Here is an 18,916-nt window from a genome sequence, read left to right as displayed (position 1 = left end):
TTATTCTCTCCGGAGGAGAACACATCAATTCAGACAGCAAGTATCGTCACGAGGTGCTCTAACCACATCTCTGAGGCCTGGCCTCTTATACTAGGGTTTATGACCTTTATTGCACATAACACATTTTCGCAATACTTTGGTACTTGAAAGAACATCCTCGGAATCTCCCCTTCAGACCCGTTCCCACATACATTTACAGTTGGATTCCCCACCCCGGTCACAACAGGTGATGGTTGTCGCACAGCAGGGCATTCCGCCGATTCACGGAATGCATGGGGGTTGATCGGATCTCATGGGGTGGGGGCTTTGATCGGTTCGGGGGTCTTTTGATGGGGAGGGGAAGCTTCCTACTGTACGGGGTAATAAACAGTATCCGCAGAGCCAGGTGGCGGCCTGGGAACAGGGAAGACAAACGGGGACACAGGAAAAGGGGGTTTGCATCAGAAGGGTTTGAGGCCATGAAAGGAATGAGGGGAGGTGTCGCGCTGGGAACAGGATAAGATTCCGTGGTGAAGCTGCGCTGAAGAGGGGTTTATGACCCAAGGCATGAGAGAGCGGGGGTTGTCAGCGTGCGGGGGAATGCTTGCGAGGTTAAGAGAGAGAGAGAGACGCGCTGGCTATCAGCGAGGGGCAGGGAGGCCATGGTGCTCAAAATGGCTGCCGCTTACGCGCACTAATGGGCTTGGAAAGGGGCAAGATGGCGCCGATAATGTTCACCAAGTTTGTACTTATTTTCCACAAGGTTATATCTAACTTTAGCCTCTGCCAAAGCTCTGGGGACTGTGGACTCTGTACACACTGTACCTTACTTTGGTCCAGTATTTATAGAGCCACTTTCTTACAGACTGGACCTGCTGTCTGTGACCTAAAAGGAGCCCTGATGGATTGGCCCTACTCCCTCTTGTACCCAGGGTGAAGAATTTAACTCCAAGGGTCAGTTGACTGACTTCCTGTGTGACTACAAGGACATAACAAGCTGCAAGAGGCATTTTTCTTTAAGTGCCCAGATGAGTCTCCAAGTGCCCACCCCTGAGGTCCTGGGGTCTGAGAAGTGTACTCATGTGGTTGACTGGAACATAAAAGACTAAGGGCCTGAGTTAGAACTTGACAGAAGGGTTACCCCTTCACAACTGTGACGGATATCCAAATCTGCCAAAATTTAAATCCCATAGGATATAATGGGGTTTATGTGTCTGCGGACGGGATATATGTCACCATTGTGATGGAGTAACCCATCCGCCAAAATCTAAATCAGGTCCTAAGTTGGATGGTAAAATCTTTGACCAGGGTAAACCTGCGTGGTGTATCCAACCCACGCTCCATCGTGGCCAGCTTCAAATCATACCTAGTTTCTGGTCCACCGCAACCCTTAATGATTATTGCCACTTCGTGCTTTTTCGGCTATTCTTACTTAGAACTTTAACAATTCATATTTTCGGTTCCCCTAAGTGGTTTTTTTGCCATTTTAGTGTCATTTTTTGTTTATTGAATTTTTATTTTTTCAATTTTTGGGGGGGGGGGTTGGGCTTTTTGTTTGGTGTTTTGTATTACTGTTTTGGCATTGCAGAAATACTTTACACACTGACCTAAATTACCAAATCCAAATAATAGTCCAATTTCTTGCAGGAATTATATTACCTGAATTCCTGTGATTGGAGGGGGAGGCCAAGAGACTGAAGTGAGGGAAGCTGGAAGTAAGACTGCCCTTAGAAATTCAATTAGAACCTTGTTACAAAAGGACTGCTTATAAGTTCTTCATGAGCACTGTATGTGGTAGATGGTAGGTTTGATGTATGGACCTGCAGTTTCTGTTGTTCAAGGTGAGTAGGTTTCTAGGAATGGCCTGGCCATTTGTCCGTAACTAATTACAGCTTTCGGAAGGCTGATGACAACACGCTACAGCGATCTCACACTTCAATGAGCCCTTATTTTGGATACTCCTGATTGGAGCCAGCATCATTGCTCTCTACCGTGACAGCCATCACCTTGCAGAAATACTATGTCTGAGAACCAGCCTGAAAATGACATTTCAAAGAGAAACAACCGAAACTGAGATTGAAACCTTAGACAGCGGATGCACATGCCTGGTCTGAAAAATTAATAGAATAATTGGGATCCAAACCACACCACTTTGTTTCAGTTCCATGTCCTTCCTGTGCAAGCAAAGGAGTGCTCCACAGAGTACTTGAAGGAATGCAGTGTGACCAAACTAGTGTCTGCATGACATCCATTCTCTCGGAGGTGCAGGAGCTGAGGGACAGCCTAGAGCCTTGACCTAGAGCCTTGATGCCTCTCTACCTCCTAATAAAGAAGGAAGAAGAGTGCCTGGCCATGTAGAAGGAGACAATTCACAAATAAAGAGTAACTCCCTAATCCGTGAAGGGGATTGAGTCATTAATAACTAAACAACAAAACTCCTTCCCTTCCACTTTGCATATAAGGAAAAAATATGCTTTTATTTAGTTATTAATTTAATTTAAAAAAGGTACTCACAACATTTATATACCACAAAACACAAAAGAGACTGGTTTCCAGTTCCTAAGTTAAAAGAAATGGGATTTCTAATGTTATTTTTAAATGGAATGAGAAATGACCTAAAAATGATTATTTTGTTGTACTAGAATAAAGAAGATGTTTTATAATACCACATCTCATTTTATAAATTAGGAACTGGGAACCTGCCCATTTAACAGAGAATAATTAGGTGAATGGTAAAATCCTGCAAGAGAAGTAATGGCCACAGGAAAGTGATAAAAGACTGATGCCTACATTTAAGATGAAATAGAAGATGACCATTGTTTAAATCGAGAAGTATATTGAAGGAAAGAGGAGCATAAAACAATGGAACGGTATGGGGGTGGCATCATATAAGTAAATAAACAGTAAGGGAATGTGAGTTGTCATGCTCTGTTGGGCACATTATAGGGGTTTAGAGTAACTAATCATTAATTGAACTGCTACTTTAAGTTAATAAGTAGACTAGAGGTGAAATCGATTTTCAATAGAAACCAAACGTTTGGTTTAGCAGTTCTGTAATAAAAGAAGACATTTCGTGTTAAATGAATAGGACAAGGCAAAGTTGTGAATAATTGTTAATCCCTGTGAAATAATGTGAGTTAGATAATCATATGAAACTTTGAATAAATGTGATTTGCTTATCTAGGGAATTATAATAGTAATGAAATAATATGATATGTAAGGCTATTAGTACTGAATGCTACAATGATGTACTTTCTTTTTCGATAGATGATATGCTAATCAAAACAATGTTATACTTTTATTTCCTAAAGAAGGTGGTGTAGAACAATTGATCCACCGAAATGCCACATAAACAGTTTGATATTTTATAGTTGGTTGGAGATGCTTTAAATATTATATGTTTGCAAACATGTTTTTACAAATGTATATGATATGTCGTTGTAATGTATACAATGTAAGGATTGCATTTAAATTTTGTTTTATGACAAAAATATTGTAAAAAAACATACATACTTATTGAATGAAAAAATAGATAATAATATCATTTTTCCTCATGAGGAAATAAAAGTATTATCGTGTAGCATGCAGTTTTTAAAAATAGAATCAAGGGGTACTTGAAGCAGACTTGTAGGAAACATCAGCTTATATATTCAAAGTGGTGGGAACATTGTTTTGTAGTTTATAGAAGTCCTAGAGGAGAAGCCTAGTGTGTTTTTGTTGTGAGGGACACCCTCAGGAAAGTAGCCTATCAAAAGCCAGGAAGCCAGCGACTAGAGTTGTGAATGGGGTACAGCGGTCTCCCCAAGAGGGTCTTGCTGTGAACTGCCCCAAGAGTTGTAATTGCCAAGCACAATTGTATTGTTCTGCATCCTGCCATGTACCCGAGTAACTGGTGCTGCTGATGGTGGATATCTTGTCCCATCCGAGGTGGAAGTCTTGTTCGGCCCAAAGCTCAAAACTGCTATGGCAAGTCTGCAGTGTGAGCCTGTTACGCTGATTACCCCATGACCGAGTTCCGAGTGAGGCCACCGCAGTCATAAGGTTCGCTGCTGCAACATTGGGAACACTGAACCTGCCACCAATACACAACTGTATCCACAGCAAGCAGGTAAAAATGGAGCCTGAATGTTAGTGAAACGAGAGACTGAAAATACGGAAGAATTCTGCAGAATTTTGCTGGGTGAACTTGAATTGGTGAAAGCTAATTGAACTGGTGTGTGAATCTAGAGGGTGTCTAATAAGTAAATGAAAGAGGGCAGGTGTCTAAAGTTATACGGCCGTTGCTATTAATGTTTACAACAAGGGGTGGTATTAATGTGCAAACATAGCAAGGAGGTGATGGACGGAGCGCTGATCGTTTTCAGACACTCTCCCCCAGTCATAGATCTGGGTTAAATCCATCATCATTCTTTAGCTCACTCCGCCACCCCAGTTCAGACCCAGCCATATGCAAATCAGTCTTGACCCTCTTCCTTATTGGAACAGTCCAGCCCGAACTGCCAAACCAGGCCTTCCCTGGACCAGAAACAAGCATCCTGGGACCGGTTTTGGGGTAACACCCCTCATCAGTAAGGCTACTTTGAATCCAGTGGAAAAGTGAGCAAGGAACCCACATCTGGGCATACCCTGCCAACTTAGGGCAAACACAAGGAGATGATGGACGGAGCACTGAAACTTTTCTGACCCCCCCCCAGTCACAGACCTGGGTTGAATCCATCATCGTTCTTTAGTTCACTTCACCACCGCAATTCAGAGCCAGCCATATGCAAATCAGTCTCTTATGGGGACAGTCCAGCCCAAAATTCCAAGCCAGGTCTTCCCTGGACTGGAAACAAACATCCTGGGACTGGGTTTTAAATATGGGGGCACAGAATGCCAAGGCTACGTAATCCTAAAGTCACCTGAGGCCTCTTCGGTCCATTTACAGACACTCTCTGCCTAGTCACCTCACTCTTGCTGCTTCTTGCTTTCTCCTTTTGTGATGCTTTTTGTCTTTCTCTACCTCCATCTTTCCCCTTTGTGTGCTTTTCCTCTTTTGCTTGCGGTAAATGCCTGATACAGAACAAAAAGTGCCAGTGCCCCTCACCGGCAAATTACTCAAAACACTGATCTAGGCAGTGTCATACTTTTGAGCGAACTGCACCTGTGCCCCAGTGCTTATACCCTAGCTATACATCAAGACTGCAGACATTGGGAAACTGTGATTCCAAGGAGATTGTACTGAAAGGGGTGTAATGAATCACTGAAAATCGCAAATGAGATTGTAATCCTGTAACCGAGAACCTTTTGAGGTGTAAGCACTTTCTTTCAAATAAAGGTTAAGCACTGGCTGGACAATACATTATTGTCTCTTGGTTTATTGTTGAGTTCTGAGATCTTGCCTCCACTCTATCTCCATGAGACACCCTTGACTGCACATCCCTTCCTACCCTGAGAGTCAAGTGTGGAAAGGCAGTTCTTTGTTAACTTTGCAGAGGATGGATACAGGAACACCAGAGGCAAACATCACCAATCTCCAAGTTGGGACCCGTTAGCCCCTGTCTTGCCATAGTGTCCTGCCAAGCGGGGTTTGGCAGAGGGAGAAAAAAAGAGTGAGATTTTAGCAAAAGGGCAGATAGGAAGATATGATATCTGAGTCACCCGTAGGACTCTCGGTTGTAAGACTCAGGGCCTAATTTCAAACCTCTTAATTCGATAATTTATTGAAAAAATTCCTGGAAATTTACAAAACGTCATGTCTTAAAAATAGAAATGTGAGCTGTTGAGAAAATACTGCAATTACTAAGGAGTAAAGAAGGAATGTAGCTCGGAATGTCACACGCCTAGGGCATGTTTAATTCTAATTTGTCTCTCCGACAGATAGCGGCTGATTTATACACTCCCTCCAAAGGTTGAATTTGAAGGAAATGAAAGGGCCGCCCCTCCCCTTGCACCACCAAAAATATAACACGGACGGACGTTCTGTGGCAAAGCCCAGCATCACTTACAAACCACAAAAGGATCCCTTTGGGGATTCTGGAGCCAGGGTCAGTCTGAGAATAATGCCATGGACTCAGTGTCAGCGGGTGCCAGAGGGGGCTAAGGGCACCGCACTGTCATTGGCTGGGACTCAGATTCATTCAGATGGAATCAGCATCTGTGGGCTGGACACGTTACAGCAGTGTTTCTGAAGTTACAACTCGACACATCAATCAGCAATGGGTAAACCTTGGATCCCTGCATTACTACTTTTTCAGTATTGACTTGAAGCTTCTCACATATGTAGGAGCGTAGATGTAAGGGCGGCTCCTCCACTAGGGTGGAGGAGCGTTGCCCCACTGTTTTCTCCCAGTGAGAGAAAGCCAAAACGTAGAATGGTAATAACTGTTGGTCATTACCATTTTATGTTTCTTTTCGCATTGTGGGCGGACGTTTCCAGGCAGGAGTGGTTTCCCCACTCCTGAGTACGCATGACTGGTTTGGTCGGCACTCTCGGGCCGCCCAAACCAGTCATGCGCACTCTGCACTTCCCCATGCAGGATCCATTGCAGCCTACGTGGAGAACATGCAATACCCTACAGCCCCTGGCTGGGCGGCGTCCCGACCAATCACAATGCTCTACCGAAGCATTGTGATTGGCTTATGGGAGGGGAGGGAGTTTGCCTGCCTCCTGTTCCTGCCAGAGGCAGGAGAGCAGGAGCAGACCGAGCAGTGAAGATACAGGACCTGGGCCGCCAGACAGGTAGGTTTTAATTTGTTATTAATGAAACTCCCCTCCCCTTGCGATCCCCCTCCCCTTGCAACCCCTTGCCCACCCCCCACACCCCGTGCGACCCCGCACCAGCCCCTCACCTGTGAGTCATGCCGGCCACGACTGCTATGTTACATTTCGTATGTAACCGAATGTCCACATGTAGCATACCCAGGAGCTTGCTGGTGTTGTGTTACAAATATTAGGTGCCGTTTGTCCTCTTTCAGCCTTTCACTTCTGTTGGAGTCCAGCTGTTTGGGTGTAGTGTTTCTGTTGTCCCGGCCTCTGCCTGTTGAGTGTCTGGCCATGTTGGGTATTTTTTACAGTGGTGGGGCAGGCTGCTGTCTCTCTGCAGAGACTTATAACAGACTTGTGTGCTGTTTATCTCTGGCTGCTCTTCCCAGAGGGTCATGTGTTGTCTTTCTAGGACGTGAGCTTGTTTCCCGAGCTATGGTAGGGAGGATGTGAGACTCATGGCTGGCGATATATTCATAGTCTGGAAATATTGTATAGATTGTATGGCTGATGTTTATTCTGATCATGATGCGCTCTGGTGGTTCAGTGAGTTGGTGTTAAATACTGAAAGAAGGAGTTGAAAAGTATACTTATCCATCTCTGCAAGCTTATACAAGCACTGGCAAAGTCAACAGGCTAGTTGTTGTCTGCTAGCCTTTTGCTTTTACTTGTTTTGTTTTGTCATTTGATTTGTAAAATTGTACTGTGGGGAGTTTCTGGGCCCTTTGCAATGTAAGATGTAAAAAAACGCTGCCTAAAAGCAAAAATACCTTTCTGGTCTTGACAAGGACACGCATTTCCATGGTAGTCCTTGGCGCAGAAGAAGACTATTTTGTGTGTGAATGTGCTCCTTCTGAAAGAGCAGAATACATCATTCACAGTGAAATGGGCTAATAGCTGAAGTGAACTGCCCCATTGACCATTGTCGAGGAAAGTAAACTGTGAATGACACAAATATAGTCAAATGGATGAAGAGTACTGGCTGAACGGCCCTCTGCGGCGGGATGCCTGGCTTTCACCTTGGGGATGCCCTGTAGGGGCTATCTCACAGGGAAAAGCCAGGATGGGTTCCCAAGGCAAGCACCGGGAAACCTCCAGGTAGCTGTGCGCTCAATAAATGCAATAATAATAATAATAATAATAGAAGCATGTTACATGTATGGAATTCGGTCAAATTAAAAGGTCTTGGCTAAAAAAGCTGAATGGTTCTTAGAGTTGCTAGGCTTCCATTACCCAGACAGTCTCTCCACACAGACCATGCTTTAGCAGAACAACAGGTGAAAGCTTCCAGGGGCTCTTAGGCCCAGCCAATGTACTGGCCGGGCGCCGTTACTTCCTCCACATGCAGGAAATAAGGTGGGAGAGTACCTCGTCCTTTTCTTCTTAAGGAGGGTCGCCCATGACATCATTAGTTGGCACCTAGAAAAGCAGCTTATAAGGCATCACGAGGCGAGGGATCGGCCTCTTTTCCCTCCGACACACAGTAGGATGCTACATACCACATCAAACACCCACCCACCCACTCCTGGAAGAAGGATGAATTGGGGGAACTTCTTGCAGCAGATAAAGGGGGCTACACGATATTTGGGACTGATTTACTAAACGTACACCCGGGTGGTGGTTGATTTGTGTGGGCACTGGGCAGGCAGTAGGGGGGGACTGACCTGCTGGTGCTCCTGGACCTTTCTGCCCTAGCCCGGGATGCCTGGATTTGAACATTTTGGGGGATTTGCCGACAGATACCCCGTCAGGGCTGAAGTGCTATGCGTTGCCCCTCTGTATGTGTTGGTGTGGAATTACGGGTATTGACCATCTCTCTGATTGATGGAGGGGAAGTTGCCACTAAGGTATGCCCTAGATGCCTTGGTTGAGGGTGTGAGTGATGGATAAGGCAAGGGGCCTGCTGACGCGTTCGCATTCTGTAGAGTTGTGCTGTTATGGGAGGTGGAGGTAAATGGTGTCTTGCCTGCACAATCTTTGAGCTGTTTTCCTAATTGTTCGTACTGTATTCTCATAACGATGTCTTTTGCTGCTCTTACATCCTCTATTCCCATAACAATGATTTATGCTTAACTATGATATCATTTCCACTGCTATCACGTGAAGATGTTAATAAAAGGCTACACCCTTGCTTATACCACACTAATCTCAGTTGTCTATCTCATTGGGAGTTGTTACAGTTGGAAGCAGTACGTGCACATTGTGAGCCCACTATGGAGTGCTTTTGTTGTGTACCTCAAAAGCATCGCCTTTGAGATTCACCCCTCCAGATGGGGTAATAAGGACTGGCCGGCATGTGGAGAAAACGAAGGGGTTGGTGAAAAAAACTCTATTCGGTTTATGACAAAATGAATGACTTCGTGACAAAAAAAACACATTATGCCTCGTAATAACAAAATTGATCAGTGTAAAACGCCGCTATATAGTTATTATGAAAACTTCTACAATTGCAAACAGAAAATGAGTTTACATTCTAAATTGAGTGGGACGCTCCCCTGCAATATAGGATATCGACAACTTGCAATGTTCATCTCTATGACGTTGATACGATGAAAAACCTTCTCTCTGGGTCGTTCTATCTTCTCGGAGGGTGTTACTTCCCACACTAGGCCCTCCAGGTACAGTTTCTGCTCTCAGGTTGCTGCCGGTTGCAGGGCCGAGTTGCGCGCTTGTCTGCTTGTTCCTCGCCCCTTCGCTCTGCTGACAGGGAGCTTTGTCAACCTGAGACCACTTGCACCAACTTTCCTGGGCCCCAGGGGGTTCTCCTCCGTTTAAAGGGTGCCTCTGCATTCCTTACAAAGTGCCCTGAAGTTTCCAGGGAATGTCACTGTCAGTCATCCCAGAAATATCAAAGGATAGAGTGTGCCTGGGTGGGGGCAGACGGGGAGGAACCCCCACTCAGAGCTCCACCCTAAACCTGCCGAAAACTCCCCCTCATCTGCATGACAGAGCCACTCCAGCCCGTCCCAGCACCAGACAGCAGCGCTGCACATCTGTAAACATCTGCTGCAGAGGACCCCTGGCGGTGGGGGACAGCGCTCGGGACTGGACAGCACTTTAGCAACGGGGCACTTTAAGAGAGGCGCTCGGCAGTGTGAAGACAGCAAGGAAGGCAGTCTCGGGCCCCGACATGCACGCATCCGAGGCAGGTAAGGGATCGCACTCTCGTGCGCAATTGCGCGCGTGGAGCAGGAAACTTTCCACGCTCGAGGGCACGCATTTCTCATTGAATTCTTGCATGTTTTTAGAGTGCGAACTAAGTAGGACAGAAGAAAAAAAAATGAACATGGAAAAAGACAAAAGTAATTTCTTTAGGAAGCAGAAAATGTGCGTATCCTCTGCGCATTAAAGCTTATTTTATCATTAGTTTTCGGATAATGGTGTACATCCAATAGCGCATTGCAACATCGCGCTTGCGAAATAAGTACATATTAAAACTGCGCATTGAAAAAGTGTTCGTTGAGAATTAGAGCGTGCAGCCTGTAACCTTTAAAGGTAACGGTGGCCATCCCGTATCGTTTTCAAAATAAGATAATTTACTGTCCTCAACTTTAGTTCTAAATGTATTTGTGAATACCGCGCGTACTTAATCTCACATGACACCTTTCTGCATACGCTGGTTTCATTGCATTGATTTCGGTCCTTTATTGTGAGGTGTGTGCCTTCATTTGAGCTATTTTTCAATGTACTATCTTGATAAATAATGTTTTTATTTATCACTGTTTTCAATGCGCTCTTTTGGTGTCTACGTTGACTTCTTCACGCTGTCATTCAATTCGCTATTTTGAGGTGTTGCAAAGTTTTTATTCAAGGCACTAGCTTGACGGGTGAACAATTTTACAGAAGTATTTTTCAACGTACTATTTTAATATGCAAGTCTGTTCATTGGCGCTATTTTCTATGCGCTATGTTGATATGAACGTTTTCATAGTTGTAGCTAGTTTTTCTGTGCTCTATGTTGGCGCATATTGCAGTTTACTTGCGCTATTTTTCAATGCTCTATTTCTTGTTGTACAATACATTTTAGAGGCGCTATTTTCCAAAGTGCTATTTTATTTTATATCTAGTTTTACAAGCCAACTTTTTTTAGGCGGAAACAATCACAATACGTAAAATAAAATGTATAAAAGAGTTGATTCTGTGGAGGCTGTGATCTGTTCCATGCGACTACTTTAGCAAAGAATCTAATATGGGAAACAAGCAAATATGTTTGACTTTTTAAATAAAAATACTTCTATTTGTACGAAGTGAGGGTTGGGTTTTTACGTCACTCTCAAGGCTGGTTATAACTGGGGTTTGATGAGATTGAATGGAAGACATGCTCCTGCAATGAGGACAGATGAGTTAAGAGAGCTCTCGCGGTCTCGTAACCTGCTGTTGAATCAGAAGACGAGCTTTCCACAAATTGTGTGATCCTGGACAACGACTTTACCTTCAGTCTCCTTCTTGCCCCAAACTGGGGTTGCCTAGAGCTGTCCAGCTGAAGTGTGCACTGCTGCATTATAGCTCCCACTGTGTGTTTTTGGGGAATTTGTGTCGCGAACCAGTGTATCCTAATCTCTGCTATGACCTAGAGAATGTGACGCGAATTATGTTTATCTTTGAGCTGGAGCTATGGAGGGATAATTTAATTGTCTCATATTGTCATGTACCATGTCTTCCGCACACGTGTGATCTCATCAACGCATGAGATTATTGCACACACATTTCCAGAGTGCACACTCCAGATGAACTGTCGCTTGGCGTTAAAAATAACGGGCGCAGTTATTATCACCCATCCGCAGGGTGCACATTTCACGCAGAGCCCGACCGTAAAAGGATGAAAGGCTGAGACGACTTTCAGTTCCACCGTAAAACTCACGTTACACGCAGAGCCCGACCTTAAAAGGATGAAAGGCTGAGAAGCCCTTCAGTTCCACATAACTCACAAGTTACACGCAGAGCCCTGCAGAGATGGGAAAGCTCAGTGAGATGAGGCAACTTGTTAGATACTTACGTCAGAATGTTGTTTGCACACGCTGTAATGGTCTAGTCCAGCATTTGATCACGTTTACTCCGATATTCACCTCAACCTATTGCTACTCTCCCCTTTAGTGGTGTAAACTATGCATTATTTTTGATATTGTTTTGAGACATCATTGAGTTTTTATAATTAGCTGTGTAAGCAATCATTGGTTACACATCGTCAATTTAAAAAAATGAAAAGTGCTGCTTTTTTCCAGACCCTGGCACCAGGCTCCTATTGGTTGGTCATTGCTCGGACCATCCATGAGACACGCGGTGAACAGCAGGCACAGGGGCGTGGTCACCTGAGGTCACTGGTTTAGGTGAAGCCTAAGTCAGCTGTGCTTATAGTTCATCACCATTGATGTTTTAACTGGGGAGGTTAATGTGCTAAAGCATGAGAACTTCTTGCAACAAGCATTGGCAAAGCCAACAGGTCTCACCTATGCAAGAGCTATTGGCTTTGCCAATGTGTTTTAGCCATGGTATACCCAGCTTGGCTGCTGTTCAGCATGGTTAAAAGTCAGTGGCGTAGGAGAGTGGCTTGGAATGGACTGGCAAAGAGGAGTCGAATGTCGTAGAGTAGAGTGAAGTGTCATGGAGTGGGGTGTCATAGACCAGAGTACAGCAGAGTGGAGTACACTGGAATCGTGTAGAGTGGAAGGGCAATGAGTGGAGGGGCGAAGAGTGGATGGGCATAGATGGTAGAGGCACATAGTGGAGGGGCATAGAGTGGAGGGGTGTAGAGTGGAGTATCATAGAGTGGCATAGCGTAGAGTGGAGTAAAGTATCATAAAGTGAAGCAGAGTAGAGTGGAGTGCCATAGAGTGGAGTGGCGTAGAGTAGAATGGAGTGAAGTGCCATACAGTGGAGTTACATATCATAGCATGGAGTGGCGTAGAGTAGAGTAACGTGGCATGGAATGTCGTAGAATAGAATGTCATAGTGTGGCACAGAGTAGAGTATAGTGTAGAAGAGTAGAGGGGCATAAAGTGTCATAGAGTAGAATCTCATAGACAGGAGTGGATTGTTGTTGACTGGAGAGTCGTAGAGTGGAGTGTCATGGAGTGACATAGATTGTCACAGAGGGGAGTGTCATAGAGTGAAGTTGAGAGTCGTAGAGTGGAATGGAGGATCGTTGAGTGAAGGGTCATAAATTGGAGGGTCATAGAGTGGAGGAGCATAGAGTGGAGGTGATAGAGCCCGCAGTTCCCCCGGGTCACTATTTTACCAATTTTCCCACGCACTGGGCCCTGGCGTGCATATGATGACTGAATTTTCGTGAACCGGGTGATTTTCTCTTACACGCTACTATGAGTAATTCAGGGGGTGACTCTTCTCACCACTTACTATTCATGTACCTGACTTACCACAGGCACATTACTCCTGATGGATTCAGGAGCGAGCAGTGGACAGGCAGTAAGATTCCTAAAAAGAGTAGAATACCTTATACATTCCGTACATTTAATAATACTTGGTGATATGAAATGACCACAGACACCTGATGGAGTTTTGAAAGTTTATATGAAGTTAGTTTAAAATGAAGATGCCAGGAGTAACAGGCAAATACAAATTAGAACATCAATTATCAGAATCAAAACCAGAATGTAGCTATGGATTAAGGCAAGCACCATAGAGTACTAGGGAACATTTACAGGGTATGAGCATTAGGGAACATGCTATATCAGTAAGAATTTAAACTAAGGCAGGGGAGAAGGACCTAATGGATGCGTTAATATTCTTAACAAATTCCTAAAACTTATGCTATTCTTACTAAGTTCACAGCAACCATACTAAAGGGAAGGGAAAAAATGGAACAAGCTAAATAAACAGTCAGTTTAATAATATCCTAAAGGTAAGGGAAAAAGTGGAACATTACTAATAAACAATTGCATAAAAGTCACTTTAAGGTGAATTGAAAAAGACACTTGCAAGAGTGCTTTATTAAGAAGAGAAAAAGTAAGAGGATAGTTTAGACGGACTCCCACATATATATTTACCTAGGACAGAATGAGGACTAACCCTGGCCACGGGTCAGTTTGGGAATAGGCGGGGACAAGGACCCTCAAGGATTCAGAATGCCAGTAGGCGAGCAGGTACAGCTCATGGACAGTCAGGACAGGATACCCCTCAGGTTTTGGGTCAGGACTGGGCTCATCAAAGGGCACGACCAACAACTGCAGCTTCGGATGCAACGCCTGCGTTACCCCCTCTCTGCACGGAATCCAATAACCCCGATTGGGTTTTCGAGTCTCCCAGCAAAGTGCTTCGCCAGCACTTAGGACTAATTTCCACCCCTTGGAGTTTGTGGAAAATACGGACAGAGTGCTCCACAGCTCTCTGTATCAATCACCTATAGAGTTCGTAGGGTCAGTGACAGGTCAGCTACTCGGACAAGTCGGACAATTTCTCTAAGCTAAACTAGGCTAGTTATACTGTTTTGGGACCCCTAGACCACCCATGAAAGTTGCAAGTGACAAGGTCCCTTCTTTCGATTGGTCAAGAGAGGTGGTTAGATCATTGTCACCTCCTAAATTCTACGTTCCCATGTTTTAATATGCAAATGACAGTATCCACCCCTTAAATTCCTGTTCCCAGGCATACGTGTAGAAGAGTACAATAGCATACACAGTAGAGAGAAACAAATGTAGCAGTTAAAGGTGAAATTCAGCTTCTCCTCTCTGGGTTATGGGGCAGGTTCCCAGGAGCATCTCAGCTTCGGTAGCCAGCTGGCTGATTTCCACGGATGCAAGGCCCGGTCCTCAGGTCAGGTGACCAGGTCCACATGGGCTTCTAAAATGGCGCAGCTCCCCAACTCCCAGGCCCCCAGATACGCGGTTCATGAAAAGTAAGCGAAAACAAATTAGAAACACAGAAAAAATGAATACACTGTCTACCATGAATAAGCTTCACTGCACCCCTTACTGTGTAATATCTATAGCATTGAGGGTTAATGCGGAAAAGACAGATATGCAAAAGCAGCAAGAGCTAGCAGAGAGCATGGTTAGGGACAAGCGGCCATTTTCAGCAACAATGCGCATAAGCAAATTCATCCCTCCAAAATGCGAGTGCGTCACATCACGTGAGTATGAACGACGCATGCGCAGACTGGATTTCTGCGAAGCGGCCATTCAGTAGTGCAAGCATCATTACGATTAATAAACATAGATGCGAGCTTCTCTCGGGCACCCGCGTGTATTGGAAAAAGTGAAAATTAAAACGGACAGGATTGGTTAATACTTATTAAAGGTTAGACGAGGTTCATGAATGAGAGCAAGTCGCTTTACGTGCGAATCCTTGCTCCATCAATCCCCTCTTTGATGATATTTACTATCATCACTATAAATGGAAACAGATGCCAACTTCATTCTTGCATATCATTCATCTCCATTTCAACAAACTTGTTGTTGAGCTTTCTTCCTGCATCCTTATTAGGGTGAAAGCTTTTAGCTCTCTTGTAAATCTCGTTTTTCAATTCTTCTAATTCTAGCTCATCAACATTTCTCTTCACTCCTCTTTTGTTCACTGTGTATTTCTTTTTGCATTTTTGACATTTGCAGCAGATAAATATAATCAGTACAACCATACCTATTCCAGCTATTGGCATCAGTATTTTCCATAAAAGACTTTTACCCAAGTTAGAGAACCAACTACCTACAGAGGAGAGACCATCAGTCAGTCTCGTCCAGGCACTATCAACCTCCAATGGTTTGAGTTCCTTTTCCAAATTAGTTATGTTCCTTACATATTTCTTAATTTCAACACTTTTATCAGGTATGTAGGTGCAACAATGTTGCGCCTTCAGCATCCTGCAGACTCCGCCCTCTTTTGGCAATAAGGTGTCAAGAGCAAGGCGATTCTGTAAAACCATTGATCTGATCGCAACCATTTCAGTATTGACCAGCAGGAATCCAGCAGCAGTGTCAGTTGATAACCGATCTACTACTGTAGATAATTTGCAGATACGGTGAGTATTCAGAACTACCCCCATTCCAGGTATCAGTGCACTAAATATATCACCTATAATTTCTCCTACACTTTCACGTTTACTACGCACTAAGCCATTAGTATCTTCATTGCTTCCAGCAGCATTGTTCACATGGTATATTCTCGGGAAAACAATGCCAAAGTAGCAGCTTCCATACCAGTGATCTGGCAATTTGAAATAAGCCTTGTTTCCACATATATAATAAATTCCGGGAAACACAGGTTCTGACCCATTTTTGAATCCCCAACCTCCAATTACCTTGTAATTATGTTCACACTCGCTGGAACCAATGAATATATTGTTATAATAACTAGTCTTTTCTCTATGAAGACAGAGTTTCCCTTTCCGTTCAAAATCCAGCAACAATGCAGGACTAGCTTCGCCTTCTGAGGTGCTTTCCATATTCTCTGCCCATCTAGGGATTCTATCTTTTTCATCATTAGCCTTTTTCTGAAATTTCTCCCTCCTTCTTTCTGCCATTTTCAGGAACATCTTTTCCTGCTCTTGTAAGGAACAGGTCAGATTATTTTCTCTAGCTTCATTTAAGTCTATGTCACCTATGGTCAGGAAATATTCTCCCATATAACGGGTTACCTCGCTTCTAATATGTACAATGTTCAGGTTTCCTCGAACAGGAAGTTCTGAAAAGATCACGTCAGTGTTTGAGTAATAGTACTGTAAAGTGCTTCTATAAAATAAGCTTGCTAATATACTACAGGAAATTCCATAAGTCAGGTGTAAATGGTGATATGTCACGCCTTCAGCTACAGAAGTAGGTAGCTTCATGCATACGTAACAATCTTCTATTTCCATAGCTTCTACATAGTGCACTAAAAGATTAGCGAAGACATTTAGCTGAGTTCTGTTTTTCATTTTGTGAAAATGTAGTCCACCCTCATCTGATGCATCTAAGTTAGGTCGTGTTTGTCTTAGTACAACAGCATTGTCACGTCTTTCTACACTTTGTGGTGTTTCTTCAGTCGGTACAGTCTCTGTGTCTAGAGTCTCTGGGTTAGTGGGGTACAAGTTAGGGTCTTTACTTATCATAAAAGGTATAAAAACTGTTAGTCCTATCCATATTATTATCAGTACAGCTATACTACAAAAACATACTTTACAGCAGGTTTTACAACAACTAAATTTGGATCTTCCATTTACACTTGAATCAGACATTTTTGGCTAACAGGTGGTTTTTCTAACCCCTCTTTGTTTCTTTATACCAGAGGCTTACTCAGGCTTGCCTCACGGAGGGTCTTCGTCAGAGCTCCGATCAGTAATTGACTCTTCGTCACTTTTGCCACTGTTGTTGGGTTCGTCAATTTCTTCCAACACCAAGTAAGTCCATTCAGGGCTCCGATACAATTTGTTTTGTTTCTTTACTCGTGAGCTTCGTCAGTTGGACTGGACTCGGGCTTCTTTCCTTTCACGGGCAGCCCTCTTTCGGTCTTCTAGTTTTTCTTCGACTGTCTTGATTCTTAGTCTCAGTCTTTTTATGTATCGGGGTTCACTCTTTTTCTTGTGGCTTTTAGTGGTCGAGGAAACTTGACCTTCCTCGTGAACTCTCTTGTTTTCGCTTCGTTGTGGCACTCTTATTTCGACAGTGTCTATTTCCCTTCCTGTCTGACTAGTTCCAGGTCTTTCATAAGTTTCTTCTGCCTGGTCTCTAAGCTGGCCTTGTTCAGGTCTACTTTGTATTTGATCTTTAGTTTCAGGTGATCTGGACTCTGCTTCCTGAACACGTTCGTCTATTTCTATCTGTTCCTGTTCATGCACTTCGATCTCTTGATTTTCTTCCGCATGAACCGCAGCTTTAACCACTATCTGTCCCTTTCCAGTTTCTGAAGTTTCAGGATGAGTGTCAATGACTTGGTCTGTCCCTACTTGGCCTATTTCCTGATCAGGTTTGTTGTGGGTTTTGATGACCTGACCTTCGTCCTCTAATTCTGTCTCACCTTCACTATCCCACTCACTATCTAGGTAAGAATATTTTCGGGTTCTTATTGGATCAAGAACTTGGTCGTCGGCAGAGAACCACTCAACGTCTTGACTTGAGCTCGGTAGTTCGATGTCAGCGGGATCTGGACTCTCTTCTGGAGTCTCCTCAGCTGCGCTACCTTCAGCTTCAGTCGCGTTTTCTCCTGTCACTGGCTTCGTATGGCTGGCATGGATCCACTTCGGTACGCCCGCACACTTTACAGCAGTTGTGGTTACAAGGATCACTTGCCTCGGCTTTTCCCACTTTGGTTTAAGGCAACTCTTCCGGGTGTGTTTCTTTAACACCACCCAATCACCTGGTTTCAGATTATGTGCTGGAGATGTAGGCCATTCGACAGCAGTCTCTCCAATCTGGTGAGAGATAGAACGCACTTGGTCACCCAGCTGCCTGCAGTATTCTAGCACTAAATCATCAGAAATACTTAGCAGTTTGTATCCAGGTACCCATGCCTGTCGCATTACTCTTCCCATTAGTACTTCATGGGGACTTAGGCCTGTTTTTCGGTTTGGAATACTTCTCAAACTCATCAGCACAAGGGGCAAAGCTTCTATCCAGTTCATTTTGGTGGAATTACACACTTTCGCCAGTCTGGACTTGATGGTGCCATTCACTTGTTCAACTATTCCAGAAGCCTCTGGATGATACGCACAGTGCAACCTTTGCTCCATTTTAAATGCTTTACAGAGTTCTTTGAGGATTTCGTTAGAAAAATGCCCACCTTGGTCTGTTTCAATGGTCTCTGGAATTCCAAATCTAGGTATCAACTCTCTAAGTAATAGCTTGGCTACAGTTATGGCGTCATTTTTCTTTGCTGGGTAGGCCTCCACCCACCTAGAAAACAGGCAAACTATGACCAGGACGAATCTGTATCCTTTGCACATGGGCAACTGGATAAAGTCCGCCTGCATCCTGATAAAGGGCCCTTCTGCCTTTCCAATCGTACTTTGTTCCACTACTGTCCTCTTTCCTGCGTTAAACTGCTGGCACACTAGGCACCTCTGGCAAAGTTTTTCTGCTGTGTTCCTGAATTTTGTATTACGGAATACCTTGTTAAACATGCGGCACATGGCATCTCTCCCAATATGCGTGTCTTCATGTATAATCCTAGCCATTGGGGCTACTAGACTGTCTGGTAATACAGGCACACCAGTTTTGTAAACCATAACACCATCCTCATCTCTCGGTGTACATTCATCCCTTTCCC

At 44.1% G+C, this 18,916-nt stretch overlaps 1 protein-coding gene across 1 annotated transcript in view; it reads left to right on the top strand.

Moving 5' to 3' along the window:
- The first annotated feature begins 9,747 nt into the window (after positions 1 to 9,747).
- LOC147751045 (collagen alpha-1(XIV) chain-like) overlaps positions 9,748 to 18,916 on the top strand; it is a 525,617-nt gene continuing 516,448 nt past the window's right edge. Inside the window, exon 1 of the mRNA XM_086932176.1 lies at positions 9,748 to 9,873. The gene's annotated coding sequence lies outside the window, so the exon portion shown is untranslated. The remainder of the gene's footprint in view (positions 9,874 to 18,916) is intronic.

Source organism: Lissotriton vulgaris, chromosome 1_1, assembly GCF_964263255.1.
Source record: "Lissotriton vulgaris chromosome 1_1, aLisVul1.2, whole genome shotgun sequence".
Lineage (NCBI taxonomy): Eukaryota > Metazoa > Chordata > Amphibia > Caudata > Salamandridae > Lissotriton > Lissotriton vulgaris.
Note: the sequence above shows the minus strand (reverse complement) of the source record. Positions and strands in the feature narration are given on the sequence as shown.